General features: G+C 43.5%; 2 pseudogenes; one reads left to right on the top strand and one right to left on the bottom strand.

Moving 5' to 3' along the window:
* Nucleotides 1–725: 725 nt before the first annotated feature.
* LOC149402321 (uncharacterized) lies at nt 726–1,610 on the bottom strand (annotated as a pseudogene).
* A 5,666-nt stretch (nt 1,611–7,276) lies between these two features.
* Nucleotides 7,277–8,390, top strand: LOC149402320 (uncharacterized; annotated as a pseudogene).
* Nucleotides 8,391–14,543: the final 6,153 nt, after the last annotated feature.

The following is a 14,543-nucleotide window of genomic DNA, read 5'->3' as shown; positions in this document are numbered from 1 at the left end:
ACCAAATTTCACACTAAAAATACTATTCACCATTATTATATTATTATAACTATACACTTTTTTATTAACAAATATTTAAATAAATAATTATAGTGTCTTTATTTTTAATTACGTGATTAAATTATTTATTACTTGCTAATGTTTAACAAAAATAAAAAAATTTAAAATAATAAAATTCTGAAATAAAAATTACATTACTTAAAAAACATATTACATCTAAATAATTAAAAAAAAAAAACATACATTTGAAATACAGATTACTTCATACTAATTATCGGAATTAGTATATTCGTTCCACAAGTGCTCAATTAATGCATTTTGAAGTTCAATATGAGCATCTCTATTCTTGATTTGTCGGTGTCGAGCTAAGAATTGTTGAAATCGAGCATCTTCATCGTCTGCCATCTCAACTTCTGCATTTGGGACTTCGGTTCGTTCTTCAATGGTTGGAAAAACATCGCGTTCATCTTCTATTATCATATTATGCATAATAATACACGATGTCATGATATCATGTAACACTTTCTTACTCCATAAGCGGGATGGTCCGACCACAATTGCAAATCTTGACTTCAATACTCCAAATGCACGCTCCACATCCTTTCTACATGCTTCTTGTTTCATTGCAAACAACTTTTTTTTGGGCCACGGGGATCGTGAATAGTTTGAACTAGGGTCGACCATTTTGGATATATACCATCAGCTAGATAATAACCCATATTAAATTATTTTCCATTAATGACTTAATTGGCCGGTGGAGCATTACCCTCAGCAAGATTAGCAAAAAGATGGGATGCCTCTAGCACATTTATATCATTATTAGATCCCGGTAGACCATAATATGCATGCCATATCCAAAGATCATAGTCAGCTACTGCTTCTAGAATAATAGTAGGAGATCCACTACGTCCAGCATATTGACCTCCCCAAGTTGTTGGGCAGTTTTTCCACTTCCAATGCATACAATCTAAACTACCCAACATACGTGGAAATCCTCGACGCTCGTTAATGCGGAGTAGCCTTGCAACGTCATTAACATCAGGTGCTCGAAGATAATGGCCTCCAAACACCTCGACCATGGCACGACAAAATCGCTTCAAGCACACCAAAGTTGTAGACTCGCCTATTTTGATATACTCATCGGTGGAATCTGCTGGTGATCCATACGCTAGCATTCGAAATGCGGCTATTAGTTTTTGTAAACTAGACAACCCGAGTTTACCGACTCCATCTCTTCGTTGGACAAAGTAATTGTCATGCCTTTGCACAACATCATGAATACGAAGAAATAAAGCTCTGCTCATTCGAAATCTTCGTCGGAACATCGTCTCTAGGAATCGACGATTCTCTGCAAAATAGTCATTGAAGAGATTGTGAGCGGCTTGTTCCCGATCACGGTTAATAACTACATGACCAGGAACAGATCCGCGATGAGAATCTTGGGTATTTAGCATACGATTTAGCATAAAATTGTTGTTTTCAGTAATTTGAGATATGACTTTGTTTTCTAGATCTTCATAAAATTCATTATCTGAAGCAGAAGATGATGAAGAAGAAGAAGATGGTATATAAGATGATATATAAGATGAACTACCATATTGAGAATTCATCTTTTTATGAGGATAAGAAGTATACGGTGAAGAAATGATGAAAATTTTCAAGTATGAAACTCATCATTTATAGAGGAAAAAATAGATCCATACCATCATCAGAAACCAACAAATAAATCTAGACCATCGAATTTTTACATCTAAAATCTAGCCGTTGCATTGTGTTGTCACGTCTTGTCTCTTACCATTATCAGAAACCAACAAATAAATCTACACCATCGAATTTATAGATCTGAAATCTAGCCGTTGCATTGTGTTGTCACGTCTTGTCTCTTATCATTATCAGAAACCAACAAATAAATCTACAACATCGAATTTCTAGATCTAAAATCTAGCCGTTGTGTTGTCGCTGTTTTTCGGACAACGATTTAGGAACCGGAAATGGTTAGACCCAAGGCCGGACCAAGTGGTCTCACTCCGGCTCGAGCGTGTCGGACTCGATATCTCAAGTCGTCCCTTAGCTGTCTGTAATGTCTATCTCGTCCAAGCACCTGAAACACAAGCGAAGAGGTGTGAACTACAAAGGGGAAACAGAGGGGTTGCCTCTGTTTACCTCTCCGACGCTCAACATTAGTAGGATTGAGGTGGTTGATCGAGGTTTAGTGTTTAGGGGTCGAGAGTTGAGAGAAACGAGCGAGTTGTGAGTTCGGCAGCGTTTCAGTACTCAAATTCGGATTACCTGGGCCAAGGGAAGGACCCTTGTATTTATAGGCAGCCAAGGGGTGGCTTGAAGACCCCTTGGCCGAGTGAGCAAGGTTGGGCCGGCCTTGGAGGAGGGCCGGCCTTGGAGTGCCGGCCGTGGAAGGCCGGTCTTGGAGCGCCGGCCGAGGAGGGCCGGTCTTGGAGCGCCGGCCGAGGAGGGCCGGTCTTGGAGCGCTGGCCGGCCATGGAGGAGGGCCGGCCTTGGAGGGCCGGCCGGCCATGGAGGAGGGCCGGCCTTGGAAGGCCGGCCAGCCATGGAGGAGGGCCGGCCTTGGAGCGCCGGCCGAGGGGGGCCGGCCTTGGAGCGCCGGCCGAGGAAGGCCGGCCTTGGAGCGCCGGCCGAGGAGGGCCGGCCTTGGAGCGCCGGCCAAGGAAGGCCGGCCTTGGAGCGCCGGCCGAGGAGGGCCGGCCTTGGAGCGCCGGCCGAGGAGGGCCGGCCTTGGAGAGCCGGCCTTGGCCAGCGCCGGTCTTGGGCCGGTCATACGCCGGGCGGCCGCCGGCCGGGAGCTGGCCGGACGGCACTTGGCCGGCCGGTAGCCGCTGTGCGGTCCTCGCACCGGTCGCGTGGATCTAAGCGATGCCTTAGCTCTCGTCGGTCCGAGACGGACCGACAACATTAGCCCCCCGAGTTTCCGGTCGAGCGTAGATCGAGTGGAAACTCAAAATCTACGCCTTTATACGGATGCGGGATGAACGCTCTCGGGTTCGTGTCATGAAGAATGGCCTTCGCGCATCGCGAGGGACGGCCTTTGTGTGTCGCGAGGGACGGCCTTTGTTTCGGGTTGATCGTGCGTGGCTTATTTTCTCGATCTGCCAATGAGGGCGTGATCGATTAGCACGACTTTATTGTGTCGTGCGCGTCTTATTTTCTCGACTTGCCAATGAGGGCATAATCGATTTGCGCGTCTTCTTTGTGTGGTGCGCGTCTTACTTTTCTCGACTCGCCAACGAAGGCATAATCGATTTGCACGTCTTTTTTGTGTAGTGCGCGTCTTACTTTTCTCGACTTGCCAACGAAGGCATGATCGATTAGCACGTCTTCGTCGTTTAGTGCGCGTCTTACTTTTCTCGATTTGCCAACGAAGGCATAATCGATTAGCACGTCTTTTTTGTTTTGTGCGCGTCTTATTTTTCTCGACTTGCCAACGAGGGCATAATCGATTTGCACGTCTTTGTCGTTTTTGTGCGCGTCTTACTTTTCTCGATTTGCCACCGAAGGCATAATCGATTTGCACGTCTTTGTCGTTTTGTGCGCGTCTTACTTTTCTCGATTTGCCACCGAAGGCATAATCGATTTGCACGTCTTCGTCGTTTAGTGCGCGTCTTACTTTTCTCGATTTGCCAACGAAGGCATAATCGATTAGCACGTCTTCGTCGTATGGTGCGCGTCTTATGTTCTCGATTTGCCAACGAAGGCATAATCGATTAGCACGTCTTTGTTGTATTGTGCGCGTCTTATGTTCTCGATTTGCCAACGAAGGCATAATCGATTAGCACGTCTTTTTTGTTGTTGTTTTTTTTTTTTTTTTTTTTTTTTTTTTTTTTGTTGAACGAGTGAGCTTTAGTTTCGTTGAGCATTGTTTCCCATTAGCCCCCCGAGTTTCTTGTGTACTCGTAGAGGAGACTAGAAATTATAATGCAACAAGGTGAAATGTAATCTAATTACCATACGGAAATAGTCAAAAATTACATCCCTGGGCCATTGGCCTTATTGAAATTCGAGATTGTCTTAAAACCGGAAATAAAATGACATAATGAGAAAAGGGGACGGGCTTAGCCCACGACATGCAGCTGTGAGCTCTCCGGTTGTTCAATCGCTGCCTGGTTCATGTCAGTCACCGTCGCCGGACCCTTTCTTCCCCGCCGTGGACGGCCTTCGTGCACCGTGGCCGCCCCGACCGTTCTTAGGACATACTCTTTTAATTTCCCGACTTGAATCAGGGCCTCGATCTGACGCCTAAGATGATAGCACTCGGACGTCAGATGCCCGTGATCCTGGTGGTACTCACAGAACTTGTTCCGATCCCTCTTCGCGGGATCCTTCGCTAGAGGAGCCGGACTTCCTAGCTTGTCGCGGTGCAGAGCTAGGATCCGCTCTTGCGGAGTGTTCAGCGGGGTGTACGTCGATAACGCTTGGAAGTTATCAACGTGCGACGATCTCGGACCGGAGAGGGGGCGACCGTTAGGGGCACGGCCTCCCTTGCTCCTCTTGCTTTGAGGGTCGGGGCGATCTTCGTCCCGTTCTTCGCGGTGGCGACCACCTTGTCCTCCTGACTTCCGGCCATCGCGGCCATCGAGATAGTCCTCGATTCCCATATGTGTGCGGGCTCTCGTCATCAGCTCCGCCATGTCTCGCGGGACTTGCCCGACAATGGACTTGAGGAAGTCGCTCGTGCGAACTCCCTCGGTAATCGCCGTGATGGCGTCCCTGTCGTCGAAGCCCTCGACTTTGTGAGACTCCTCGGTGAAGCGGGCGAGGTATTGTCTCAACGTCTCATCTCTCCCCTGTCGAATGGAGAGGAGGTGGGTCTTCGATTTTTTTTGTGCCACAAGCGTGGCAAAGCGAGCGAGGAAAGCCTCTCGCAGGGCCCGGAAGGACGGGATGCTTCCAGGCCTCAAACTTTGGAACCACTCAAAGCCCGACCCTGTGAGGGTCAGGCTGAAGGCTTGGCAGAGGGTGGCGTCCGTCTGCCCTTGCATCGTCATCCACGTCTCATAGTGTTGGACGTGGTAGTGGGGGTCCGTGCGTCCATCATAGGGGGGGATGGACGGTAACTTAAAGTTTCCCACGCATGGCTGCGCGAGGACCTGTGCGGCGAAGGGAGAGTATGATTCCTCGATCCCTCCGTACGGCCTTTGCCTCCCTGATTCCCTCATCTCGATGATTTGGTTTTGGAGGCTCTGGATCATTGTGACCATATCAAGCCCGTTGGCAGGGCCAATCGTCGGGGCCACGGGGGTCACCGGTCGGCGTTCATTGGACGCTTGGTCCACGACATTGGCCTGAGGTCGGCCAAGAGTTGCGGCGGGGAGCGCGTCCCTTCGAGAATTTAGCCTTTGGCGGAGATCCTCCCCTCGGGAGTTTCTCTGCGCCGTCAAGCGCTCTCTAAGGTCCACGCTTGGTGCGTGACGAGGCGAGGTCGCCCTTGGCCGAGTCGTCCGGCGAGCGATTCGGCTATCGGCACCATCGTCGACCAGAGTCGCTCTCTCCTCGGCGAGGGGCCGTGTCCGGCCACCTCTTGAGACCGAGGGGGCGAGTCCCCGGGACTGTGACCGTGCCTGTTGTCGCGCCGGGCACAAAGGATCGGCCAACGCACCGTTGGCCCTCTCGGGTCGCGCTTGAGCGAGGCTAGGGGTGGCCTCGTCGGTCCTCGACTCCTCCACGTACTCGGGGTCGGAGTAATCTTGAGCTGATCGATCCTCGACGTCGTAGCCGAGGAGACCGGCGATGAGGGAGCTGTCAACGCCGGGACGGTCAAGGAGCTCCGCGAGCCGCCGGGCCGTGTCCTCTCGGAGCTCGGCCTCGGGGTCGTTCACCGGGTCTTGGGGCTGGCTCTCGCTATCGCGAGGTTGCCCTTCAAGACGGTGCGCGAGGTTTCGGAGGTCGTACCTCGAGCTCGTCGCTCGGGTACCCGCGGAGGTAGTGGGTAGATGACTCATCTCTCGAGAGTCGTGAGAACGAAGGGAGAAAACTGGTAGAGGGAATGCGTCGCCAAGGTCGAGAGATCCCCTCCTTCTAGCGCCAAAATGTTGTCGCTGTTTTTCGGACAACGATTTAGGAACCGGAAATGGTTAGACCCAAGGCCGGACCAAGTGGTCTCACTCCGGCTCGAGCGTGTCGGACTCGATATCTCAAGTCGTCCCTTAGCTGTCTGTAATGTCTATCTCGTCCAAGCACCTGAAACACAAGCGAAGAGGTGTGAACTACAAAGGGGAAACAGAGGGGTTGCCTCTGTTTACCTCTCCGACGCTCAACATTAGTAGGATTGAGGTGGTTGATCGAGGTTTAGTGTTTAGGGGTCGAGAGTTGAGAGAAACGAGCGAGTTGTGAGTTCGGCAGCGTTTCAGTACTCAAATTCGGATTACCTGGGCCAAGGGAAGGACCCTTGTATTTATAGGCAGCCAAGGGGTGGCTTGAAGACCCCTTGGCCGAGTGAGCAAGGTTGGGCCGGCCTTGGAGGAGGGCCGGCCTTGGAGTGCCGGCCGTGGAAGGCCGGTCTTGGAGCGCCGGCCGAGGAGGGCCGGTCTTGGAGCGCCGGCCGAGGAGGGCCGGTCTTGGAGCGCTGGCCGGCCATGGAGGAGGGCCGGCCTTGGAGGGCCGGCCGGCCATGGAGGAGGGCCGGCCTTGGAAGGCCGGCCAGCCATGGAGGAGGGCCGGCCTTGGAGCGCCGGCCGAGGGGGGCCGGCCTTGGAGCGCCGGCCGAGGGGGGCCGGCCTTGGAGCGCCGGCCGAGGAAGGCCGGCCTTGGAGCGCCGGCCGAGGAGGGCCGGCCTTGGAGCGCCGGCCAAGGAAGGCCGGCCTTGGAGCGCCGGCCGAGGAGGGCCGGCCTTGGAGCGCCGGCCGAGGAGGGCCGGCCTTGGAGAGCCGGCCTTGGCCAGCGCCGGTCTTGGGCCGGTCATACGCCGGGCGGCCGCCGGCCGGGAGCTGGCCGGACGGCACTTGGCCGGCCGGTAGCCGCTGTGCGGTCCTCGCACCGGTCGCGTGGATCTAAGCGATGCCTTAGCTCTCGTCGGTCCGAGACGGACCGACAACACGTTGCATTATGTTGTCACGTCTTGTCTCTTACCATTATCAGAAACCAACAAACAAATCTACAGCATCGAATTTCTAGATCTAAAATCTAGCCGTGGCATTGTGTTCATCAACTCATTATATAAATAAGACATTCCTGAACTCATTTCATCACAAACTCATTCTTCAACTCATTTTCTCACAAACTCATCCTTCAATTCTTTCCTCAAAACATGACTTCAAGTCGCGGTCCTACATATACTGTTCAAGAAGATATGCACTTGTGTCATATCTATCTTGATATTTATCAAAACCCAATCATAGGGATTTCCCAAAAAAAAGATCAATTTTGGGCAAGAATTGAAGCAGATTACCACTCAAATGGAATCCACAAAGTTAGACCACGAAGATCTTTAGAAAGTAGAATGACAACCATTCTTAAAGCTGTTTCCAAACAAAGGGGATGTGTTAACCAGATTGAAAATAAGAATCCCAGCGGTGCTTCGGAACAAGACATTGTAAGTATATATTTTGTGGATAATATGAACTCACATTTTTTTTTTTATACTTACTAACTTTTTTAACATTATTCTCTTATCAATATGTAATAGTTAACTCAAGCGAATATGTTATTGGTAGACGATAAAGATTACAAGAAAGGCTTCAAATTCGATCATGTCTGGCCCATCCTAAAAGGAATTGAGAAGTTCGCTAATAGCAGCTCAAACACCGAGTCACCGGGTCCTAATTTTCCTTCATCGTCATCATTTTCTACCGAGTCACCGGCAACCCCCGGTATGAATTCTTTTGATCTTAACATGAACGATCAAGAAGGTACTTGCAATTTATCTGGAAGGTCAATGGGTGTAAAAAAAAGCAAAGAGACAACAAAAAGAGGGAGAAGAATTTAAAAAAATGATGGAGAAAAACAATAATCTTGTTCGATCTATTAAAGATACTAGTTTTGATAGAATTGAGCTTCAAAGACAAAAAAATGAACTTCGGAAGAAAAAGATTGAGCTAGCTCAAATGAAGGAAGAGAATAAAATTTTATTTATGAATTTGGATACTGTATCCGATCCAAATATGCGTGTGTTTCTTGAAAAAGAAAAAGAAAAAATTATGCAAAAAAGAGCACAGACAACCCAAGATGAAGAACAAGGAGGAGGTTCTGAATATTATGGATCTCAATATCGAGCATCTAATTATCAACGAGATCAAGCTCAGGAAGATCAAGCTCAAGAAGATCAAGCTAATGGAGAACAAGTTCAAAGAGATCAAAATGAAGATTTTACTCAGTATTATAATTTATTGGGTGGAACCGGAAATAATTTTCCAGGCTTTTAAATTATGTTTTTATGTATTTACTATATATTTTGAAATTATGCTATTGTTTTTAGTTTATTTTGTGTGTTTAATTTGGACTTTGTAACCTATGTTTAAATTTTTAAGTTTTATTGAATTTTATTTTAATGTGTTTTTGTAGTCAAATTATGAGTTTTGGTGTTATATAAATATTAATAAGGGTAAATATAAGTATATATATATGTAAAACTTTTGTTTAATGCATAATTAAAATACTTTTTTTAAAAAAAAACCATTTGGCGTGTACACAATGCCACGCTATATATGGCGTGACACTGTGTATAACGCTATATATAGCGTTTCATTTACCGTGCGATTGGAGCCCAAATCCCACCAAATTTGGTGATTTGGCGTACCATTGGAGTTGGCCTAACAACCTATATCTTACCTTTTTTTTCCTACAACCGTTCTCCTCAAATTTTACAAATGTTTTAACTTTACTCCTTCCGTCTATTTTTTAACAGAGTTAGACATGTGTCACCATATAAAGAAGTTTGAAATAGAATTTACCAATATACCTTTAATATATGTTATTAATACCTTTTTACTTTTATCAAAACACTATTATTAATATATATATATATATATGTGTGTATATATATATATGTATATTGATTAATAAAAATTTAAAACATCTTCTCTCTTTCTTTTCTTTTGAACACACACAAAGAAAAAAATTATATATATAAAAAAAAAATTCAAACATCCTAAGACTTCGAATTAATGACTCCATTTTTTTTTTCTTTTTTGTTTAATTATCTTTGAAAAAAATTATAATGTTCGTGTCTTTGTGTTTAAAAAAAATAAAGAGAGAGTAAATTATGTTAAATATTGATTTTTAATATTACAAATGATTAAAAAAAATGAAAGATATGATTTAAATATTTATTTTTAATATTAATAATGATAAAAAAAATGAAAATACAATTTTACCCTTAAATTCTGTTAAATATTATTCGGATGATATGTTTTGAAACAAACAAAAAAGTTTGAAGGTAAAAGTTGTAAGAAAAATAAAAGGTAAGATACGAGTTTTTCCAGGTGTTATAATTAAGGGGTAATGATTAAATTTATCCATTTTTGAATTCTCTTCTTATTTTATATTATATTTGTTTGGGTGGATGGCATTACCTTGATCTGTCCCTGATTATTATTATTTTTCTTTTCAATTTTTCATATCAAATAGCGTCTCACAAAATCAAATTATTTCTCTGGATCCAGCTTCTGATAATTGAGTTAATGGATGATGAGCATATGTTTTTATTCAACGGGGGTGCTTAAATTTGGTTGTTTTTGTTGTTCGTTATTTTTCTTTCTATTTTTTTTTTTTATGCTTAGAACTATTGTTGCTCTGACGGAAGTAAAATTTTCTAATGCAATTTGCGTAATGAAGCAACTAGCCACAGTAAAATTAGAAGGTATCCGATGCTATGCCCTCTCAAAATTATTTCCACAGTAAAATTAGAAGGTATCCGATGCTATGCCCTCTCAAAATTATTTCTAACGCACAAAATTTTGCCTTGATATCTCTGCATGACCATTTATTGGTATTAATTGATTTGGTATTCTTTTTGTTTAACAGATTTTTGGCGTGCTTTGAAGATCGTGGAAGATGGCACCTATCAAGAAATTTCATGTGAAATCCATTTTATATTGATTAGATTAAGAAATCTTAAATAATAGTGAGCCCACAAGTTGACATCTTAGTACACAGAGAGAACATGGATGTCCTTTCCTTCAATAATGTCACTATTTGTTTTATGTTTTTCCTTCTTTTTGTAATGATTTGACTAACTCTTGAATAATGATTTACAAAAATGATAATATAATATATCAATACCATGTATTCCTATACATTGAACGACTACCTCATTAAGTATACGAGATTTGTATTTTCATTAGAATTTAAAATTGTATACATGCATATATGATATAATTTGTATTCATACGAGTGGATATATATCGCAAATTAGCATGCAACTGCAAATTCATTTGATTACAGGACACTTACAATAAACACATTTGATTCTCGCCAATAATTATCATCTTGCTTGATATATTTTTGCTCCGTATGCTAGGATTCTCGTATGATCGTTTTTGTAACAATATATTAATTTGTCAATCCTCACAAAATTCTTGTAGACAAATATAAAAAATATAACAAACCTGAGTGCGTTCAGAAAGTACTGTTTGGCACATTTTGTTGCAATAAACAAAAATTAATAATAGTGTTGGTTGCATTATTATGGTGAAAAATATGTGGTTGGTTGAAAAGTCAATTTCTTGATGAACATTTTGTGTACCAATTACTAACTAACATGCCATTATCGCAACATATCAATGCTATATTATGCCAATCATTATAGATGTATAGTTGATCATAACGTGACAAAATAATTGCCCAGCGTAGAGCCATACGTAGGTGTAATAGTAGATACCATAGCCGATAAAAATAATTGAACATTTAAATCTATTTTTCAATTATTATCAAAACTAGTACCACCGTACACGGCTTAAGCTTCTACATAATTAGACAACAGTTGACCTTATAATATGATTTTTTTGGCACAAACACCCACAGCTATATTTGTTCATATTATGGACTGAAATTCCATTAAGATTATAACAAATGTGGAAATTAATGTGGGTAAACTTTCCCAACTTGTAATTTAATAAGTATATGTCAGTGGAATTCGATAATTTGGTCAAACATGAGAAGATAGACGAATCGTACAATTTAATTTAGGAGTAATTAATTGACACAGTAATGTATACTTAATCCAGGTGTGTTTCGGTTATTATTTTATTATCTTCAATATGTAGAAGGTGATTCATCCATTATTCAAACTTTCCATGATTGTTAAGCACATGAATTTTCTCAACCGTAATTACTAATTAGTATATGGTGACCACTGTTTTTTCTATACGTAAATTTCGATTATCCCAATCGTTTCCCATGTATAGTCACACTCACATGAGACCCATTACTCAGATACATTAATTATTGAAGCCAACAGAGTAAAGTCAACAATATAATTTACATTAATTATTATTTTCGTAGCACATGCGAGATAGTTTATAACTACACACCACCACTGTAAACTTTGTTCACGCACCATTGTAATTTCATCAATTTGAATGCATATTTACAGGCACAAGTAGATATTGTATAACTTTTGTTGATATTATCAAGTAAGCAAATTAATCTTTTATAATGCCTTTTTTAGTTTTAAATTGGTAACAAGAACATTAATTTTTTCAAATTTGTCTAAATATTATACACGCTTGATCACCCAACATGTCTTGAATGCGCATGTTTTCACCTTCTAAATTGTGTTCCAATTCTAGTCATATGATAATGACCTCATATTTTGTCTTGTTATTGGAGGTCTTGAACTCTAGCAGTGGTGGGCATATCTTAGCTTTTTCTTGTCAGGATTCGTTTTACTAATTTCGGCGCCAACCTCCCGAGCGTTTGATGCTACGTCTACGTGTAATTTTATGATTGAACCCGTCGGGTCGCTCTTTCTCTTTTTAACCAATGCTTCAGCAGTGGTCTCTTCTTTCTTATTTTCCATTCTTAGATTGTACAAGAATTCCGGTACGAAATCGGCCAATGCTTGGCCTTTAACAGTTGTTTTTTGCTAGAACTACATCCCGTATTCACTTAGCTCTTGGGACCAAATCGACATGCGAGATGATGTGCCTTTCTTAAGCCTTGGAAAGATTTTCAGCAAGTTGTCTGAAATTCTGATTAGTCGCTAAGACAAGATATCGCACACAATGTGTTGACAATGTGTCCGACAACTTGCTTGAACACAGATTATGGATAAACAACCAAACAGTGTAGTAAACAAAGTACACACGATATGGTTACCCAGTTCGGTGAAACACACCTGCGTCTTGGGGCATGCTGCCAGTGGAAAGGTTTTCACTATCTTGTAGTGAATAGTACACACAAGGTTTATATCTGATTACAATCAACAAATCAATAAAAACCTAGAGACTATTACCGCCAGTGATCACCTAGTCAGGGACTCCCCCTGAATTTGAGCTCCGTCTCAATTCCACCCTTCGAGCACCCTCCTAGCTCGGATGACCTTTAGTCTTCAGCAGTACGTGAACCTTCAATCACGAGAACACAAAACCCAACTCTCACAGACACTCAATCTTTGTGGAATAGTGTTTGAGAGAAAACACCGCTATCAACAAAACACACAACCTCCCAGTCCGCCGGTCTTGCACGTCTAAGAGCTCTGAGTGTTTTATCAAAAGCGTCGAGGCTGCTAAGGGGAAGCACATGGCTTTTATAGCAGCTGTACATTCCTGGAAGGTATCTCGGGTTTCCTTACCCGGCCTCAAATGAATATCACAAAGTAAAGTCTCCAGCAAGGCGAATATCGTGCAATGAAGACAGCAGCGAGAGATATCTTGCAATGAAGTCACCAGCGATGCAGATATCTCGTAATGAAGACAGTAGCGAGGCAATAACTCAGCAATAAGTCATCAGTGAAGCAATCTGTCAAAACTGGAAACTTGCCTGAAAAAGAGTCTGCACACAGGAGGAAAGATGTCATACCAGAAGAGGAAACATAACGACCGACATCTTTCCTCACAATTGCACTAAAAAATAAAGCCAATAAATAACGTATCAACAATCTCCCCCTTTGGCTATTTTTAGACAAGCACTTCCAGGACCAGTTCTCATACAAGCGTCATGACCAGAGAAGAGATTCAAAATAAATGACCTCATGACGCCTCTCCCCCTGATTGCCTCAAAATAATACCAAAGGCAAGGATCGACCAATATAGAGGGAGGAGCAACAGACTGCAAAGGAATGAGAACTAGAACAACAACAAATCATTAATCAGCAATAGTACAAGAAAGCTGTCTTACAAACCATCCGGAAAGAACACTCAGTCTGAAATACAAGAAACAGTAGCGAAAAACCAACAAAAAGATGTCTAAAAAGGAGTTAGATGTTACAGACCAGAACAAATTAACATCAACTAGAGGGATTAGAAACATCGTTGGCAAGGCCTTCAGGGTCCTGGGAATCGCTACTGATATTATCTTCTGTATCTTCATCATCAAGACATGCAGAATGACTCGGCTGAGAGGTAGATGCACCTTCAGTGGTAGATGGGGGAGTCATGACAGAGATAAGATGCTCACAAGCGGTCTTCCTTCGAGAGGAGATGTCGATGATTTCTTTGAGCGCATCAACTTCTTCCAACAGGCCTTTGAGGATATCACTCTTGGCATTTTCCGAAAGGGGAGCAACTTTGATGGTACGACCAAGGGAGACAGAAGTTGCGACAGAAGGCATAACAAGATCTCTGGCATGTTTCCCTTCAAACAACTTAGGACTGAGGGAGAGTTCACTAGGAGGTTTACCAGCAATGTCATCAGCCCTTAGCAGATCTCTGTTCTGAGCCACCAACATACCAGACAAGAGAGAGGGGAAGCCAATAGGAAGCTTCACGGCGTAAGACTTAGCATGCTTGGCCAGGTGATTGAACACAAACTCCCCAAAATCGAAGGATGCCCGAGTACCAATCTGATAAATGAGGCATGCCAGGTCTGACTTGATGCTCGAACCGTGAGAGGAAGTAGCCCAATTCGCAATCCCAATCATGTACAGAACAGAGTATTTCGCCGAGAGATCTGAGGAAGGCAGAGAACCCTTAGTAGGCCAAGTCTTCTTCTCATCGTTAGTGAGTTCTTTGGCAACCACATCCAAGGAGGGAAGTCGATCGGCAGTGACAATTTTTCCTCTTCCCAGAAACTCGTTGATTGCAGTGGAGGAGACATCAAAGCAGTGGCCACGAACGTAGACTTTCCCAAACTCAGGGTGATGAGGCTGGTCAATTTCAGAGGACAAATTCACTATACACTCTTTCACCAGCTTAGGATAATAAGGCCCGACCCCAGATACAGTTTTGACGAGTTGAGCATCGTACAGAAGTTCCATGATCACATCAATCTTCTGGGCTTCCTTAGACAGTTCCTTTTCCGGAAAAATAGTTCTGTGATAGACATACCTCCATTTTCTGACGCGATCTTCCTCGTGAAAGGAGACATTATCAAGAGGAGCGGCGGGAACATCCTTAGGAAGCTTTTGGCCTCCAACA

The sequence above is a fragment of the Urtica dioica genome, chromosome 3 (genome assembly GCF_054948205.1).
Source record: "Urtica dioica subsp. dioica isolate 48M chromosome 3, U.dioica_male_clone48M_v1_H2, whole genome shotgun sequence".
NCBI classification, from domain to species: Eukaryota; Viridiplantae; Streptophyta; class Magnoliopsida; order Rosales; family Urticaceae; genus Urtica; species Urtica dioica.
The sequence above is the reverse complement of the archived record's forward strand: the minus strand, read 5'-3'. Positions and strand labels throughout refer to the sequence as shown.